We start from the raw sequence: 19,998 nt of genomic DNA on the forward strand, positions 1-19,998 counted from the left end.
TAGCTGCAGATTACTATTATTCCAACAGTGGCGAGCAATTTTCACTCACTGACCTCATGTCTGACTCAGAGATTCTTAATTTTCACTCAGGAAGATCATATTTTAAGCACAGAAGAATCTTTTATACACAGAAGTATACATGGCATATTTATTTCATGTTTAAAGGAGTTAAATTATGACAAGAGCACAAATTGAGGCATTCTATTACATCACAAAATAAGAATTGTTCTTAGTTCACACACATGCTCTGCTCTTTGCAAGGTGAGGCTTAAATCAAGATCCTCAACCTTGGCGCTATTGAGATGCTAGTCTTTTTGCGGAAGGCTACCCTGCACATCGTAAGATGGTTAGTATTTTTCTTGACTTCCTCTTGCTTGGTTCCATTAGCATCCCCCTCCCAGTTGTGAAACCACATCCAGGCAATAGAACAACATCATAGTGATCCAGACATTTGCTTAAACCGGGGAAAGGGTAGGAAAAGGCGAAAGTAGGCAAACACTAATCCTGGAGGTTAATCCATTACAGTCAAAACTGCTGTCAAGATAAGTAAAATTTCCAGTCTAGCCATCCTTGACAGCTACTTCCTCCTGAGAATATTTTCTCTTTCATTGTGACTGTCATTGGTTTTCAGGAATGCAACTGTTGGTAACTCAAGAAAGTGAGGTGTCAGATTGAGGGCTGTTTAGAACTCCAGGTATGGTCTGGAAAGAAGACATTACGATGCGGATTAACAGGAGCTTTGAGTTTTCATAATTTTGCGTAACTCCTTTTCTCTCTCTCTTTTTTTCTCACTCTTTTTTTAGATGTCAAGCATGTACGTAATTAAAACCAGCCAGGCTCTAGTTAATTCTGTGACACCGCAGAACATATTTTATCATTAGTGATTATTCAGTGTAAGAAATTAAGCTGGCAAAGCTCAATTTATGAGAAATGCATCAGAATCATGAAAAGAATCTTGTGATACAAATTTCTGTAAATATGTTGTAAGGAAGACAGTCTCTTTTTAACATAGATGAGTTCTATCTTTGAATATTATTAAAATTCCAAATTGAGGCCGAGTGTGGTGGCTCACGTCTGTAATTCCAGCACTTTGGGAGGCTGAGGGGGGTGAGTAACAGGGTCAGGAGTTTGAGACCAGCCTGGCCAACATGGTGAAACCCTGTCTCCACTAAACATACAAAATTAGCTTGGCGTGACGGTGCATACCTGTAGGCCCAGCTACTTGGGAGATTGAGGCAGGAGAATAGCTTGAACGCGGTAGGCAGAAATTGGAGTGAGCTGAGATTGTGCCACTGCACTACAGCCTGAGCAACAGAGCGAGACTCCATCTCAAAGACAAAATCAAAACCAAAAGGAAGAACCTTGGTCTAATGGCCACAGAGGCTCAGTTTGCAGTTACTATCTAGCACAATTTGGGGCCAATCATACTTTCTATCCTGGGAATAATTAGCCTGGGAATCAGAAGTAGAGTAAATCTCTATTGCGGCTGCACTTGAGTGGTGTAAAATGGGTTGGTCATGTACACAGCATATCCCACATGTCAGAGATTCCTTTTCAGTGCCTAGCTAAGTACTTGATATACAATAGGATACAATAGGAGCATCTTTTTTTTTTTCTTCTTCAGAGAGTACTAGGTGCTAGGCAGTGCTAGAAGACTTTTATATGTATTAACTCATTTAGTTCTCACAGAACACTGTGAGAGATAGGTTTCACAGATGAACAAACTCAATTACAGAGAACTTAAATACCTTGCCCAAGACTAAGCAGCTAACTGGTAAGAGGTAGGCAAGCATCAGACAGCCTGGCTCCAAAGTCCAAGTTCTCAGCCACTATCCAGTTGCTTCTACCTTTCAGAAGGGTAAGAAGAGAGGAAGACAGAAACGGGAGGAAGGAGAGGGAAAACTCATCCAAGTTTTTTTTAAGCCCCCCTACATCCACAGAGTTAACAATAGTGGATTCCACTACTTGCAAGCAACACTGATGGTTCATCACCCTCTGCAATGACTGAAACTTTGCTAAGGCCCATCTGAATGATGTCATGTGGCAGTGCTAAGCACCCAGAGCAAGGAAGGGGCATGACCCCTATTTCTACCTAAAAGCACCTCTTTGGTCCTTCAGTTGTCAGGACTATAACACATTTTTTCTTTGTGTAATGACCACCAGCACAGAGAGAAATGTTGGAAAATGTTTGAAAGGAGGCTACTTTTGTGATGTAAGGATAGACATAAAAAACATGTTACTGTGAATGAAAATGTGATTCAGCAGAAATCCAGGAAGACTTGTGCCCAAACATTTTAGTATTTGGAAATTTGGTAACTGATTTCCAGACGTATTTCTGGAATGTCAAGGGTCTTACGAAGATATGTCTTATTAGTCAATTAGCTTTGAATGCTTAGCATTTAGAATTCTTTCCTCCCATATGAGACTCTGCTTTTAACTGAGAGTCTGGCAAACTTTGTAGGTGGAAAACTCAAATTACATTTTTACTCATTTTACATTTGAAATTTTTCATTCAAAAAGGAAATAGTAAATGGTACAAAAATCAGATCCAAGTAGCTTAAGATTAAATCGAAATAATTTTAGAGAAATGATAAAATTTTAATAAAATGTATTTCTTTGTTTAGATATTGTTTTATTATACTCAGTCATTTTATGGCTTTGTGGGGACACTCTAATGTTACAAAGAAACACACATGCTTTTTAATAGCAACAAGTAACAAATCTGTAAACTGAGAAATGTTTAACCATGAACCCCCCCGCCCACCACTGTCTCTCCCTTAGTCTCCTCTCAACAGACCCCAGTGTGTGATGCTCCCCTCCCTGTGTCCATGCATTCTCATTGAGCAATACCTACCTATGAGTGAGAACAAACAGTGTTTGATTTTCTGTTGTTGTGTCAGTTTGCTGAGAATGATGGTTTCCATATTCATCCCTGTCCCTACAAAGGACACGAACTCATCGTTTTTGATTGCTGCATAATATTCCATGGTGTATATGTGCCACAGTTTCCCTGTCTAGTCTATCATCAATGGGCACTTGGGTTGGTTTCAGGTCTTTGCTATTGTAAACAGTGCTGCAATGAACATTCATGTGCATGTGTCCTTACAGTAGAATGATTTATATTCCTTTGGATATATACCCAGTAATGGGTTTGCTGGGTCAAATGAAATTTCTATTAAGTCCTTGAGGAGTTGCCACACTGTCTTTCACAATGGTTGAACTAATTTACACTCCCACTAACAGTGTAAAATTGTTCCTATTTCTCCACATCCTCTCCAGCATCTGTTGTCTCCAGATTTTTTAATGATCGCTATTCTAACTGGCTTGAGATGGTATCTCAATGTAGTTTTGATTTGCATTTCTCTAATGACCAGTGATGATGAGCATTTTTTCATGATTGTTGGCCTCATGTATGTCTTCTTTTGTAAAGTATCTGTTCTTATCCTTTGCCCATTTTTGAATGGGCTCGTTTGTTTTTTCTTGTAAATCTGTTTGTGTTCTTTGTAAATTCTGGATATCAGCCCTTTGTCAGATGGGTAAACTGCAAAAATGTTTTCCCATTCTGTTGGTTGCCGATTCACTCTAGTGACTGTTTCTTTTGCTGTGCAGAAGCTGTGGAGTTTCATTAGGTCCCGTTTGTCTATTATGGCTTTTGTTGCCAATGCTTTTGGTGTTTTGTTCATGAAGTCCTTGCCTACTCCTATGTCCTGAATGGTTTTGCCTAGATTTTCTTCTAGGGTTTTTATGGTGCCAGGTCTTATGTTTAAGTCTTTAATCCATCTGGAGTTGATTTTAGTGTAAGGTGTCAGGAAGGGGTCCAGTTTCTGCTTTCTGCACATGGCTAGCCAGTGCACCATTTATTTCCTTTCCCCATTGCTTGTTTTTGTCAGGTTTATCCAAGATTGTATGGTAGTAGATATGTTGTGTTGCTTCCGATGCCTCTGTTCTGTTCCATTGGTCTATATCTCTGTTTTGGTACCAGTACCATGCTGTTTTGATTACTGTAGCCTTGTAGTATAGTTTGAAGTCTGGTAGTGTGATGCCTCCTGCTGTGTTCTTTTTGCTTAGAATTGACTTGGCTATGCGGGCTCTCTTTTGGTTCCATGTGAAGTTCAAGGTGTTTTTTTTTTTCCAGTTCTGTGAAGAAAGTCAATGGTAGCTAGATGGGGTAGCATTGATTCTGTAAATTACTTTAAGCAGTATGGCCATTTTCACAATATTGATTCTATTTAATCATGACCATGGAATGTTTCTCCATCTGTTTGTGTCCTCTTATTCCCTTGAGTGGTGGTTTGTAGTTCCCCTTGAAGAGGTCCTTTACTTTCCTTGTTAGTTGTATTCCTAGGTATTTTATTCTTTTTGTAGCAATTCTGAATGGCAGTTCGTTCTTGATTTGGCTTTCTTTCAGTCTGTTATTAGTGTATAGGAATGCTTGTGATTTTTGCACATTGATTTTGTATCCTGAGACTTTGCTAAAGTTGCTTATCAGTTTCAGGAGATTTTGGGCTGAGATGATGGGATCTTCTAGATATACAATCATGTCATCTGAAAATAGAGACAATTTGACTTCCTCCTTTCCTAGTTGAATACCCTTTTCTTTTTCTTGCCTGATTGCTCTGGCTAGAACTTTCAGTACTATATTGAATAGGAGTGATGAGAGAGGGCATCCTTGTCTAGTGCCAGATTGCAGAGGGAATGCTTCCAGTTTTTGCCCATTCAGTATGATATTGGCTGTTGGTTTGTCATAAATAGCTTTTATTGTTTTGAGAAACGTTCCATCAATACCGAGTTTATTGAGGGTTTTTAGCATAAAGGGCTATTGAATTTTGTCAAAGGCCTTCTCTGCACCTATTGAGATAATCATGTGGTTTTTGTTTTTAGTTCTGTTTATGTGGTGAATTATGTTTATAGACTTGCGTGTGTTGAACCAGTCTTGCATCCCTGGGATGTTTCCTACTTGATCATGGTGGATAAGCTTTTTGATGTGCTGTTGCAATCAGCTTGCCAGTATTTTATTGAAGATTTTTGCATCTATGTTCATCATGGATATTGGCCTGAAATTTTATTTTCTTGTTGAGTCTCTGCCGGGTTTTGGTATAAGGATGATGTTGGTCTCATAAAATGATTTGGGAAGGATTCCCTCTTTTTGGATTGTTTGAAATAGTTTTAGAAGGAATGGTACCAGCTCCTCCTTGTGTGTCTGGTAGAATTCGGCTGTGAACCCATCTGGACCTGGGCTTTTTTTGTGAGGTAGGCTCTTAATTGCTGCCTCAACTTCAGACCTTGTTATTGGTCTATTCATAGTTTTGGCTTCCTCCTGGTTTAGGCTTGGGAGGACACAAGTGTCCAGGAATTTATCCATTTCTTCCAGGTTTACTAGTTTATGTGCATACAGTTGTTTGTAATATTCTCTGATGATGGTTTGAATTTCTATGGAATCTGTGGTGATGTCCCCTTTATCGTTTTTTATTGCATCTAGTTGGTTATTCTTTCTTTTCTTTTTTATCAGTCTGGCTAGTGGTCTGTCTATTTTGTTGATCTTTTCAAAAAACGAGCTCTTGGATTTATTGATTTTTTGAAGGGTTTTCCGTGTCTCTGTCTCCTTCAGTTCTGCTCTGATCTTCGTTATTTCTTGTCTTCTGCTAGGTTTTGAGTATTTTTGATCTTGCTCCTCTGGCTCTTTCAATTTTGACAATAGAATGTCAGTTCGGGATCTCTCCACTCTTTCCATGTGGGCACTTATTGCTATATATTTTTCTCTAGAGACTGCTTTAAATGTGTCCCAGAGATTCTGTTATGTTGTGTCTTCATTCTCATTGGTGTCAAAGAACTTCTTTATTTCTGCCTTCATTTCATGTTTATCCAGTCAACATTCAACAGCCAGTTGTTCAGTTTTTATGAAGCTGTGTGGTTCTAAGTTAGTTTCTGAATTCTGAGTTCTAACTTGATTGCACTATGGTCTGAGAGACTGTTTGTTATGATTTCCGTTGTTTTGTATTTGCTGAGGGGTGATTTACTTCCAATTATGTGGTCAATTTTAGAGTAGGTGTGATGTGGTGCTGAGAAGAATGTATATTCTGTGGATTTGGGGTGGAGAGTTTTGTAAATGTCTATCAGGTTTGCTTGTTCCAGGTCTGAGTTCAAGTCCTGGATATCCTTGTTAATTTTCTGTCTGGTTGATCTGTCTAATATTGACAGTGGAGTGTTAAAGTCTCCCACTATTATTGTGTGGGAGTCTAAGTCTCTTTGTAAGTCATTAAGAACTTGCCTTATATATCTGGGTGCTCCTGTATGGGGTCCATATATATTTAGGATTGTTAGCTCTTCTTGTTGTATTGATCCTTTTACCATTATGTAATGGCCTTCTTTGTCTCTTTTGAACTTTGTTGCTTTAAAGTCTATTTTATCAGAGATGAGAATTGCAACTTCTGCTTTTTTTTGCTCTCCATTGCTTGGTAAATCTTCCTCCATCCCTTTATTTTGAGCCTTTGTGTATCCTTGCATGTGAGATGGGTTTCCTGGATACAGCACACCAATGGGTTTTGGATTTTTATCCAATTTGCCAGTCTGTGTTTTTTGAGTGGTGCATTTAGCCTATCTACATTTAGGATTAATACTGTTATGTGTGAATTTGATCCTGCCATTTTGATGCTAGCTGGCTGTTTTGCCATTAGTTGATGCAGATTCTTCATTTTGTTGATGCTCTCTAGCATTTGGTATGTTTTTGGAATGGCTGGTACTGGTTGTTCCTTTCTGTGTGTAGTGCCTCTTTCAGGAGCTCTTGTAAAGTAGGCCTGGTGGTGACAAAATCTCTGAGTACTTGCTTCGCAAAGGATTTTATTTTTTCTTCACTCATGAAGCTCTGTTTGGCTGGATATGAGATTCTGGGTTGAAAGTTCTTTTCTTTAAGAATGTTGAATATTGGCCCCCACTCTCTTCTGGCCTGTAGGGTTTCCACCGAGAAATCTGCTGTGAGTCTGATGGGCTTCCCTTTGTGGGTGACCCGACCTTTCTCTCTGGCTGCCCTTAGCATTTTCTCCTTCATTTCAACCCTGGTGAATCTGATGATTATGTACCTTGGGGTTGCTCTTCTTGCGGAATATCTTTGTGGTGTTCTCTGAATTTCCTGGACTTGAATATTGGCCTGCCTTGCTAGGTTGGGGAAGTGTTCCTGGATAATATCCTGAAGAGTATTTTCCAGCTTGGATTCATTCTCTTCGTCACATTCAGGTACCCCTATCAAACATAGATTAGGTCTCTTCACATAGTCCCACATTTCTTGGAGACTTTTTTCTTTCCTTTTTGTGCTTTTTTCTCTAATCTTGGTTTCTTGTTTTACTTCATTGAGTTGATCTTCGACTTCTGATATTCTTTCTTCTGCTTGGTCAATTCAGCTGTTGAAACTTGTGCATGCTTTGCAAAGTTCTCGTGTTGTGTTTTTAAGCTCCTTCAATTCACTTATATTCCTCTCTAAGTTGTCCATTCTTGTTATCATTTTTTAAAATCTTTTTTCAAGTTTCTTAGTTTTTTTGTATTGTGTTAGAACATGTTCTCTTAGCTCATGGAAGTTTCTCATTACCCACCTTCTGAAGTCTGATTCTGTCATTTCATCACACTCATTCTCCATTCAGCTTTGTTCCCTTGCTGGTGAGGGATTGTGGTCCCTTGTAGGACGCGAGGTGTTCCGGTTTTGGGTGTTTTCCTTCTTTTTGTGCTGGTTTCTTTTCATCTTTGTGGATTAATCCACCTGTCATCTGAATAGTTGCTGCCTTTCCAATTGGGTTTCTTACAGGACGTCCAGAATGTTGATGATGAAGTATTTCTGTGTCTTAGTTTTCCTTCTAACAGTCTAGCCCCTCTGCTGTAGGACTGCTGAGGTTCACTCCAGGCCTTGCTTGTCTGGGGAACACCTGTAGCAGCTGCGGAACAGTGAGGGTTGCTACCAGTTTCTTCTTCTGCTATCTTTGTCCCAGAATGATGCCCACCAAATGTCAGCCTGATCAGTCCTTTTTGAGGTGACTCTTTGGATATACGGGTGTCAGGGTGCTGCTTGAGGAGACAGTCAGTACTTTATTGGAGCTCAGGTGCTGAGCTGTAAGCACCATTGTTCATTCAGGGCTGCTAGGAAGATACGTTTAAGTCTGCTGCAGCAGAACTCATAAAGCCCCGTTTTTTCCTCAGGTGCTCTGTTCCGGGGAGTTAGGGCTTTATTTATGAGTATCCGTTGCACTGCCTTGCCCAGCAAGGAAGCAGTCTAGTCACTGCCTGCCTGCTGAGGCTATGCTGAGCTGCTGTGGGCTCCGCCCTGTTGCCGTGTGTAATTCCCTGTAGTCCTGTTTATATGGGTGTGGTTAGAACTGCTGTGGCAATGGTGGCCTGCCTCTGTAATGGCGGACTCTGTCTGTTATGGTGGGTTGCCTTGGTAAATGGCAGGCTGCATCAGCAATGGCAGAGTACTTCCATAGGGGTCAAGTGCCTTGGTAATGGCTGACACTCCTCCCCCACCGGGCTGCACCATCCCGGGCTCAGCTGTGCTTGCTGTGAAAGTCTCAACCCTGAGTGTTTCCAATTGCTGTTTTGTTTGTTTTTGTAGGGGGGACCCGCTGAGCCTGATCACCTGGCTCCCTGCCTCAGAGCCCTTTTTTTTTTTTTAAGTTGAACAGTTGACTCTCTCCCAGGTGTTTCAGTCACCTGCTGAAAGGGCACCAGGATCTGTGTGATTTCCTGTGCACTGACCCACTGTGCCGGCTGAAACAGCATCACTGCCCAGGAATCTCCTGGCCTGGCGTGTTTAAGTCCCGTTTAGTCAGATGAATGTGCTAATCTGCCTTCCCAAATCTCAAATTGCCAGTTTAACAGGGCAATCAGACCAGTGTATTTTGTACAGAGTGCCGCTGCACTGTGGCGCCAGCTGAAACGGCCGTACTGGCCAAAAGGGCCGTGCCAGCTGAAACAGCCACGCTGGCAGCCCATGGGGTTCCTACACCTGGGAATCTCCTGGTCTATGGGCAATAAAGATCCATCTGGAAATGTGGCATCCACTCACCCACTGCACTTTCACTGGGAGCTGCAATCCTGAGTTGCTCCTATAATGATCGCTATTCTAACTGGCATGAGGTGGTATCTCAATGTGGTTTTGATTTGCATTTTTCTAATAACCAGTAATGATGAGCATTTTTTCATGTTTGTTGAAAAAATGTCTCTTTTGTTTCATATGTCTTCTTTTTGAAAGAAAATAAAAATGTCTTTGAAAAGAAATGAAGAGAAAATGAATATCTTCTTTTGAAAAATGTCTCTTTTGTCTCATATATGTCTATTTTTAAAAAGTATCTGTTCATATCTTTCTTCCACTTTTGGATGTGTTTCTTTGTTTTTGTTTCATAAACCTGTTTTAGTTCTATGTAGATTTCAAATATTAGCCCTTTGTCAGATGGGTAGGTTGCAAAAGATTTTTCCCATTATGTTGGTTGCCGGTTCACTCTAATGATTGTTTCTTTTGCTGTACAGAAGATCTGGAGTTTAATTAGATCCCATTTGTCTATTTTGGCCTTTGTTGACAATGGTTTTGCTGTTTTAGTCATGAAGTTCTGGCCTATGCCTGTGTCCTGAATGGTTTTGCCTAGGTTTTCTTCTAGGGTTTTTATGGTGTTTGGTCTTACGTTTAAGTCTTTAATTCAACTGGAATTAATTTTAGTGTAAGGGGTCCAGCTTCTGCTTTCTGCACACTGCTAGCCAGTTTTCCCAACACCACTTATTAAACAGGGAATCCTTTTCCCATTGGTTGTTTTTGTATGGTTTGTCAGAGATCAGATGATTGTAGATGTGTGGCATTGCCTTCATGGTCTCTTTTCTGTTCCATTGGTCTATATGTCTGTTTTGGTACTAGTACCATGCTGTTTTGATTATGTATCTTTGTAGTATAGTTTGAAATCAGGTAGCATGATGGCTCTGGTTTTCTTCTTTTTGCTTAGGATTGTCTTGGCTATGCAGGCTCTCTTTTGGTTCCATATGAAGTTGAAGGTGTTTTTTTCCAGTTCTGTGAAGAAGGCCATTGGTAGCTTGATGGGGATAGAGTTGAATCTATAAATTACTTTGGGCAGTATGGCAATTTCACAATATTGATTATTCCTAACCATGTGCATGGAATGTTTCTCCATCTAGTTTGTGTCCTCTCATTTCTTTGAGCAGTGGTTTGTAGTTTTCCTTGAAGAGGTCCTTTACATCCTTTGTTAGTTGTATTCCTAGGTATTTTATTCTCTTTGTAGCAATTGTGAATGGGAGTTCACTCTTGATTTGGCTCTCTGTTAGTCTGTCATTGGTGTATGAAGTGCTTGTGATTTTTGCACATTGATTTTGTATCCTGAGACTTTGCTGAACGTGCTCATGAGTTTGAGGGGATTTTTGGTCTAAGATGATAGGGTCTTCTAAATATACAATCATGTCGTCTGCAAACAGAGGCAATTCGACTTTCTCTTTTTTAATTGAGTACTCTTTATTTATTTATTTTTCTTGCCTAACTTCTCTGGCTAGAACTTCCAATACTATATTGAATAAGAGTGGTGAGAGAGGGCATGCTTGTCTAGTGCTGGATTTCAAAGGGAATGCTTCCAGTTTTTGCCCATTCAGTATGATATTGGCTGTAGGTCTGTTGTAAATTGCTTTTATTATTTTGAGATATGTTTCTTTGAAACCTTGTTTATTGAGGGTTTTTAGCAAAAAGGAATATTGAATTTTGTTGAAGGCCTTCTTTGCATCTATTGAGATAATCATGTGGTTTTTGTCTTTGGTTCTGTTTATGTGGTGGATTACATTTATAGATTTGCTTATGTTGAACCAGCCTTGCATCCCAGGAATGATTGTGATGGATAAGTTTTTGATGTGCCATTGCAGTTAGTTTGCCAGTATTTTATTAAGGATTTTTGCATCTATCTTCATCATGGATATTGGCCTGAAGTTTTTTTTTTTGTTGGGTCTCTCCCGGGTTTTGGTATCAGGGTGATGTTGGTCTTATAAAATGATTTCAGAAGGATTCCCTCTTTTGGTATTGCTTAGAATAGTTTCAGAAGGAATGGTACCAGCTCCTCTTTGTATGTCTGGTAGAATTCAGATGTGAACCTGTCTGGACCTGGACTTTTTTTGGTTGGTAGGTTATTAATTGCTGCCTCAACTTCAGACCTTGTTATTGGTCTATTCAAGGTTTCACCTTTTTCCTGGTTTAGGCTTGGGAGATTGCAAGTGTCCAGGAATTTATCCATTTCTTCCAGGTTAACCGGTTTATGTGCATAGAGTTGTTTGTAGTAATCTCTGATTGTAATTTGTATTTCTTTGGAGTCAATGGTGATATTCCCTTTATCATTTTTTGTTGCATCTACTTGATTCTTCTCCCTTTTCTTTTTTATTAATCTGGCTAGCAGTCTGTCTATTGTGTTGATCTTTTCAAAAAACCAGTGCCTGGATATACTGATTTTTTGTAGGGTTTTTGTGTCACTATCTCCTTCAGTTCTGCTCTGATCTTAGTTATTTCTTGTCTTCTGCTACTTTTGAGTTTTTTTGATGTTGCTCCCCTAGCTCTTTCAATTTTGACGATAAGGGTGTTGATTTTAGATCTTTCCTCTCTTCTCTGGTGGGCATTTATTGCTATAAATTTCCTTCTAGACACTGCTTTAAATGTGTCCCAGAGATTCTGGTATGTTGTCTTCATTCTCATTGGTTTCAAAGAACATCTTCATTTCTGGCTTCATTTCATTGTTTATTCAGTCGACATTTGGGAGCCAGTTGTTCATTTTCCATAAAGTTGTGCAGTTCTGAGTTAGTTTCTTAATTCTGAGTTCTAATTTGATTTCCCTGTGATCTGAAAGACTGTTTGTTAGGATTTCTGTTCCTTTGCATTTGCCTGGAGTGATTTACTTCCAATTATGTGGTCAATTTTAGAGCAGGTGCCATGAGGTGCTGAGGAGAATGTATATTCTGTAGATTTGGGGTGGAATGTTCTGTCGAACTATTAGATCCATGTGGTCAGATCCTAGTTCAAGTCCTGGAAATCCTTGTTAACTTTCTGTCTCATTGATTTAATATTGACAGTGGAGTGTTAAAGTCTCCCACTCTTATTGTTTTGGAGTCTAAGTCTCTCTGTAGGTCATTAAGAACTTGCTTTATGTACCTGGTTGCTCCTGTATTGGGTGTGTATATATTTAGGATTATTAACTCTTCTTGATGCATTGATCCTTTTACCATTATATAATGCCCTTCTTTGTCTTTTTTTTTATCTTTGTTGGTTTAAAGTCCATTTTATCAGAGACTAGAATTGCAACTCCTGCTTTTGTTTTGCTCTCCATTTGCTTGATAAATATTCCTCCACCTCTTTATTTTTAGCCTATGAGTGTCCTTGCATGTGAGATGGGTTTCCTGAATACAGCACACTGATGGGATTTGACATTTTATCCAATTTGCCAGTCTGTGTCTTTTGATTGGGGCATTTAGTCCATTTATATTTAATGTTTATATTGTTATGTGTGAATTTGATCCTGCCATTTTGATGCTAGCTGGATGTTTTGCCCATTAGTTAACACATTTTCTTTATTGTATCATTGGTCTTGATTATTTGGTATGTTTTTGGAGTAGCTGGTACTAGTTGTTCCTTTCCTTGTTAGTGCTTCTTTCAGGAGCTCTTGTAAGGCCGAGCTGCTGGTGACAATCTCTCAGCAACTCCTTTTCCATAAAGGATTTTATTTCTCCTTCGCTTATGAAGCTTAGTTTGGCTGGATATGAAATTCTAGTTTGAACATTCTTTTCTTTAAGGATGTTGAATATTGACCCCCACTCTCTTCTGGATTGTAGGGTTTTTGCTGAGAGATCCTCTGTGAGTCTGAAGGGCTTCCCTTTGTGGGTAACCCGACCTTTCTCTCTTGCTGCCCTTAGCATTTTTTCCTTCATTTCAATGCTGGTGAATCTGATGATTATGTGCCTTGAGGTTGCTCTTCTTGAGGAATATCTTTGTGGTGTTCTTTGTATGTCATGGTCTTGAATGTTGGCCTGACTTTGTAGGTTGGTGAAGTTCTCCTGGATAATATCCTGAAGTTATTGGATTCATTATCTCCATCACATTCAGGTACACTGATCAAGCATAGATTAGGTCTTTTCACATGATCCCATGTTTCTTGGAGGCTTTGTTATTCCTTTTCACTCTTTCTTCTCTATTTTTGCCTTCTTGTTTTATTTCATTGAGTTGATCTTCAATATCTGATATACTTGATTCTGCTTGATCTATTTGTCTATTGAAATTTCTGTATGCTTCATGAAGTTCTCATGTTGTGTTTTTCCACTCCATTAAGTCATTTATATTCTTCTCTAAGCCATTTCTTCTAGTTAGCATCCCATCTAACCTTAGTTCTAGGTTCTTAGTTTCTTTTTATTGGGTTACAACATGTTCTTTTAGCTCTGAGAAGTTTGTTATTACCCACTTTCTGAAGCCTGTTACAGTTAATTCATCAGATTCCTTCTCCATCCATCTTTGATCTCTAGCTGGTGAGGAGTTGTGATCCCTTGGAGGAGGAGAGGCATTCTAGTTTTTGGTGTTTTCATACATTTTGTGCTGGTTTCTTCCCATTTTAGTGGTTTTATCTACCTGTAGTCTTTGTAATTGGTGACTTTTGGATCAGGTCTCTCAATGGACTTCCTTTTTTATTGATTTATTTTCTCCTGCTTCTTAGTTTTCCTTCTTACAGTCAGGCCCCTCTGCTGCAGGACCACTGGAGGTCTACGCCAGACCCCGCTTGCCTGGGGATTGCCTGCAGGGGCTGCAGAACAGCAAGAGTTGCTGCCAAATTATTCCTCTGCTATCCTTGTCCCAGAAGGGTACCTGCCAGATGTCGGCCTGAGCTCTCCTTTATGAGGTATCTCTGGGTATATGGGGGTCAGAGAGTTGCTTGAGGAGACAGTCTGTCCCTTCTAGGAGTTCAAGTGCTGTGCTGGGAGCTCCATTGTTCTGTGAAGAGCTGCTGGGCAGGTACCTTTAAGTCTGCAGCAGCTGAAGTCATAACTGCCTGTTTTCCCAGGTGCTATGTCCTAGGAAGGTTGGATTTATTTGTAAGTTCCTGTTATTGCTGCTGCCTTTTTTCATAGGTGCCCTGCCCCATAGAGAGTAGTCTAGTCACAGTCTGCCAGCAGAGGCACTGCTGAGTTGCCACAGGCTCTGCCCAGCTGCTGTGTGAACTGCCTTGGTAGTGGGGGACGCCCTTCCCCCGCTGAGCTGGATGGTCCTTGGTCTAGCTGTATTTGCTGTGAAATTCTCAATCCAGAGCCGTTCAGATTGCTTGTTTTGTGGGGGTGATACCCGCTGAGCCAGATTGCCTGGCTCCCTGTCTCAGCCCCCTCCCTTTCAGTTGAATGGGTGGTTCTGTATCCCAGGGGTCCTGGGCACCAGTTGAAACAGCTGCCCAGATTTGTGTGAGTTTTAGTGTGCTGACCTGGCACCAGTTGAAACTGCCATGCTGAAAACTCATGACACTTTTCAGCCCAGGAATCTCCTGGTCTGTGGGCAGTGAAAACTTGTTGGGAAATGTGGTGGGCACTCACCCTCTGCGCTATTCTTGCTGGGAACTGTACTCTGGAGCTGTTCCTATTCAGCCATCTTGGATCTCCCCCAGTGGCACAATCTTAGGTCACTGCAGCCTCTGCCTCCTGGGTTCTAGTGATTCTCCTGCCTTAGCCTCCTGAGTAGCTGGGATTACAGGGACATGCCATCACACCCAGCTAAGTTTTTGTATTTTTATTTAGGCGGGGTTTCACCATGTTGGTCAGGGTGGTCACAAACTCCTGACCTCATGATTCACCTGCCTCAGCCTCCCAAAGTGCTGGGATTACAGACATGAGGCACCATGCCTAGCCTAAACCAAGGTTCTTTAGTGCAGCAGTCCCATCCCTTTTGGCCTCAGGGACCAGTTTCGTAGAAGACAAGTGTTTTACCCAAAAATAAAAATCTACATGTCTTTATCATGTTGGGAAAGATGTCCATTCTCCAAGGCATTAGTTTTCCTTGAATAGAATGAAATCTCACTTAAGCAACAAATAAGACAAATGTCATTAATTTAGATAGACAGTTGTGCTAAAAGAGTCCAAATGAGTAAATTTTAAATTCCTATAAAAGTTTTTTCTTCTTTGGAAATTTTTTGTTTCCTTCAAACCATAATTGATAGTGTCTCCTTGGAAACAATCCTAAGAGATGAGTTCAATTATTGGGAACCATGCAGTTTAAAGTTAAAGTAATATGTTGGCTGTTCCTATTAATTAATGCCAGCCAGTCTTACTAGTGAAGAAATCTTGAGGCTGGGCCCAGTGGCTTATGCCTGCAATCCAAACGCTTTGGGAGTTCAAGGTGGGAAGATTGCCTGAGTTTGAGGCATTATAGAGAGACTCTGTATCTAAAAAAAAAACAACAATTAGCTGAGAGTGGTGGCATGTGACTATAGTCCCAGCTACTTAGGAGGCTGAGTTGGGAGGATTGCTTAAGCCCAGGAGTATGAAGCTGCAGTGAGCCATGATTGCACCACTGCACTCCAGTTTTGGCAACAGTGACACCCTGATTAAAGAAAATAAAAAAAAAGAAAAAAGAAAACTTGAGTACCTTTTTACTTTTCTACCCTGTTGTAGCTGAATCTAATAGAAAGACATTCTAAGAACTGTGAGCTGAGATGTTTGTTTCTCAGTGTAAGGTAATATATTGACATTTTAATTTTATTTATTGGTTTCTTGAGCTAGGTTAATGTAGCTTCACACCCAAAAGAGACGGTCAGCTTACTAAGCCTGCAAAGGTTTGTGCAAAATTCTTTAAAGTTGCATTATGAGCTCACGTCTCCCTCACAATATCCCAACAATATATTGACAACTTCTTAAAACAGGATCAATAGTATGCAGTTCTACTACTCTCTTTTACTCACAAGATGCAAGGCACTGCCCTAATGGTCTTCAAAATGAGAAAGTGAAATAGACTTGGCTCCCAATGGATTCACAATTCAGTTAGGGAAATTTAAATTGACTTCACTACTCACCACAATGTAACATATTACACTGTAGATACAGCAACCATTTGGGAGCACAGGAGGAAACAAACGTTTACAAGACAGAGGGGTGCAGGTACAGCAAAGTGACCACTGAATGGCCAAGGCTCTGTCTCAGCACAGTGGCCACAACAGCAGGGGAGCAGGGGAGGTGGCTTTCCACCAAAGCCTGTTAGTGACTTGGGGATGCACAAATGGGAGGAAGGGGGCAAAATATTCAGCTACCATTTCCCTGGAAGTCTGTATTAATCCTGCTGATAACAAAAAAAATTTACTTAATTTTACTATTTTTTTACTACTGAGAGGCCAATATGTTTGAAAGTAAAGAGACTTGGCTTCCTGGTCCCACTCTAAGATGGGAGCTTAAACCTATAGAATGTGACACCACTCTAGGCAAAACAGAATTCTTAGCAAAGAAATAATTGATGCTAAGGTAAATTTATTGATTGTGAGTTTATCTACTTAGATAATTAAGGCATTGCTTATGGTGAACAAGCTAATTTACTAGCATGTGTTTACTTTATGATATTGCATTATGCATGTAACTGAACATGAATGGCTGAACTTTTTTGGCACAATTTCTAGAAATTAGCATTTAAATCCTTGTTTTTTTTTTTTGTTTTGTTTTTAATTGACAAAGCAGGTTTTCTATAGAGCGTATTTTATGTTGAAATTTAGATATCAAGTCTTCATTGCATTAATAATAATTTTACTTTTCGGAAAGTGCCTACAACTTTCAGATTCACTCATCACTATGATTTGAATTAGAAACTCAGAAAATAGAGATGATACCTTTACAGAATCATGGTAATAGAGTAACAGCTACCTAAACTTGGCCTTAATACTGGATGATCATTTATTATTATTATTATTATTTTAATTTATTAATTTACCTTCAGGTACATACTATATCTGGCATTTCTCCCCATGTTATTCCTCCCCACCCCCCCATCCCCTGCTGTCTCTCCCCTACCCCGCCCCAACTGCCCCCAGTTTGTGATGCTCCTCTCCCTGAGTCCACGTGTTTTTGTTGTTCAACACCCACCTATGAATGAGAACATGTGGTGTTTGGCTTTCTGTTCTTGTGTCAGTTTGCTGAGAATGATGGTTTCCAGACTCATCCAAGTCCTTACAAAGGACACATCATTTTTTATCACTGCATAGTATTCCATGGTGTATATGTACCTACAAAAACTCATCTTTTTTATGGTTGTATAATATTTCATGGTGGGTATGTACCACATTTTCCCTGTCCAAATGTCGATGGGCATTTGGGTTGGTTCCAGGTCTTTGCTATTGTAGACAGGGCTATAATGAACATATGTGTGCATGTGTCTTTATAGTAGAATGATTTATAATTCTTTGTATATACACCCAGCAATCGGATTACTGGGTCAAATGGAATTTCTATTTCTAGATTCTTGAGAAATCGCCACACTGTCTCCACAATGGTTGAACTAATTTACACTCCCACCAACTGTGTAAGAGTGTTCCTATTTCTCCATTTCCTCTCCAGCATCTGTTGTCTTCAGATTTTTTAATGGTTGCTATTCTAACTGGTGTGAGATGATATCTCAGTGTGGTTTTAATTTGCATTTCTCTAATGACCAGTGATGAGCATTTTTTCCTATGTTTGTTGTCATATATATTTTCTTTTGAAAAGTGTCTGTTCATATCCTTCACTCACTTTTGAATGGAGTTGTTTGTTTCTTTTTCTTATAAATCTGTTTTAGTTCTTTGTAGATTCTGGATATTAGTCCTTTGTCAGATGGGTAGATTGCAAAAATTTTTTCCCATTCTGTTGGTTGCCAATTTGCTCTAAAGATGGTTTCTTTTGCTGTACAGAAGCTCTGGCATTTAATTAGATCCCGTTTGTCTATCTTGGCTTTTGTTGCCATTGCTTTTGGTGTTTTAGTCATGAAGTCCTTGCCTATGTCCTGGATGGTTTTGCCTACGTTTTCTTCTAGGGTTTTTATGGTGTTAGGTTTTATGTTTAAATCTCTGATCCATCTGGACTTAATTTTAGTGTAAGGTAACAGGTAGAGGTTCAGTTTCTGCTTTCTGCACATTGCTAGCCAGTTTTCCCAACACCATTTATTAAACATGGAGTCCTTTCCCCAATTGCTTGTGTTTGCCGGGTTTGTCAAGATCAGATGGTTATAGATGTGTGGTGTTCCTTCTGGGGTCTCTGTTCTGTTCCATTGGTCTATGTCTCTGTTTTGGTACCAATACCATGCTGTTTTGATTACTGTAGCCTTGTAGTATAGTTTGAAGTCCGGTAGTGTGATGCCTCCTACTGTGTTCTTTTTGCTTAGAAATGACTTGGCTATGAGAGGACTTTTGTGATTCCATATGAAGTTATGAAGTTTAAGGTAGTTTTTTCCAGTTCTATGAAGAAGGTCATTTGTAGCTTGATGGGGATAGCATTGAATCTATAGATTATTTTGGGCAGTATGGCCATTTTCATGATATTGATTCTTCCTAACCATGACCATGGAATGTTTCTCTATCTGTTTGTGTCCTGTTTTATTTTGTTGAGCAGTGGTTTGTTGTTCTCCTTGAAGAGGTCCTTTACATCCTTTGTTAGTTTTATTCCTAGGTATTTTATTCTCTTTATAGCAATTGTGAATGGGAGTTCACTCTTGATTTGGCTATCTGTCTGTTATTGGTGTATAGGAATGCTTGTGATTTCTGCACATTGATTTTGTATCCTGAGACTTTGCTGAAGTTGCTTATCAGTTTGAGGAGATTTTGGGCTGAGACAATGGGGTCTTCTAGATATACAATCATGTCATCTGCAAATAGAGACAATTTGACTTCTTCCTTTCCTAATTGAATACCCTTTACTTCTTTTTCTTGCCTGATTGCTCTGGCTAGAACTTCCAATACTACATTGAATAGGAGTGGTGAAAAAGGGCGTCCTTCTCTAGTGCCTGATTTCAAAGGGAATTCTTCCAGCTTTTGCCCATTCAGTATGATACTGGCTGTAGGTTTGTCATATATAGCTTTTATCATTTTATAATACATTCCATCAATACCTAGTTTATTGAGAGTTTTTAGCATGAAGGGCTGTTGAATTCTGTCGAAGGCCTTCTCTGCATCTATTGAGATAATCATGTGGTTTTTGTCTTTGGTTCTGTTTATGTGATGGATTATGTTTATAGACTTGCATATGTTTATAGACTTGAACCAGCCTTGCATCCCCAGGATGACGTCTACTTGATCATGATGGATAAGTTTCTTGATGTGCTGTTGTAACCTGTTTGTCAGTATTTTATTGAAGATTTTTGCATCAATGTTCATCATGGATATTGGCCTGAAGTCTTCTTTTTCAGTTGAGTCTCTGCCTGGTTTTGGTATCAGGATGATGTTGGTCTCATAAAATGAGTTAGGGAGGATTCTCTCCTTTTGTATTGTTTGATACAGTTTCAGAATGAATGGAACCAGCTCCTCTCTGTATGTCTGGTAGAATTCAGGTGTGAACACATCTGGACCTGGAATTTTTTTTGGTTGGTAGGCTATTGATTGCTGCTTCTACTTCAGCCCTTGTTATTGGTCTATTCAGAGTTTCAACTTCCTCCTGGTTTAGTCTTGGTAGAGTACAAGTGTCTAGGAATTTATCCATTTCTTCCTGGTTCACTGGTTTCTGTGCATAGCATTGCTTGTAGTAATCTCTGATGGTAGTTTGTATTTCTGTAGGGTCAGTGATGATATTCCCTTTATTGTTTTTTATTGCATCTATTTGATTCTTCATCCTTTTATTTTTAATTAATCTGGCTAGCAGTCTATTTTGTTATCTTTTCAAAAAACCAGCTCCTGGATTTATTAATATTTTGAACGGTTTTTGTTTCTCTATCTCCTTCAGTTCTGCTCTGATCTTAGCTAGTTCTTGTCTTCTGCTAGCTTTTGAGTTTTTTTGATCTTGCTCCTCTAGCTCTTTCAA

General features: G+C 39.6%; 1 long non-coding RNA gene across 1 annotated transcript in view; it reads left to right on the forward strand.

Annotated features, from left to right (window-relative positions):
- Positions 1-247: 247 nt before the first annotated feature.
- LOC118152830 (uncharacterized) overlaps positions 248-19,998 on the forward strand; it is a 28,327-nt gene continuing 8,576 nt past the window's right edge. Inside the window, exon 1 of the long non-coding RNA XR_004741734.2 lies at positions 248-346. This is a non-coding gene — a long non-coding RNA (uncharacterized LOC118152830). The remainder of the gene's footprint in view (positions 347-19,998) is intronic.

Source organism: Callithrix jacchus, chromosome 1 (assembly GCF_049354715.1).
Source record: "Callithrix jacchus isolate 240 chromosome 1, calJac240_pri, whole genome shotgun sequence".
Classification (NCBI taxonomy): domain Eukaryota; kingdom Metazoa; phylum Chordata; class Mammalia; order Primates; family Cebidae; genus Callithrix; species Callithrix jacchus.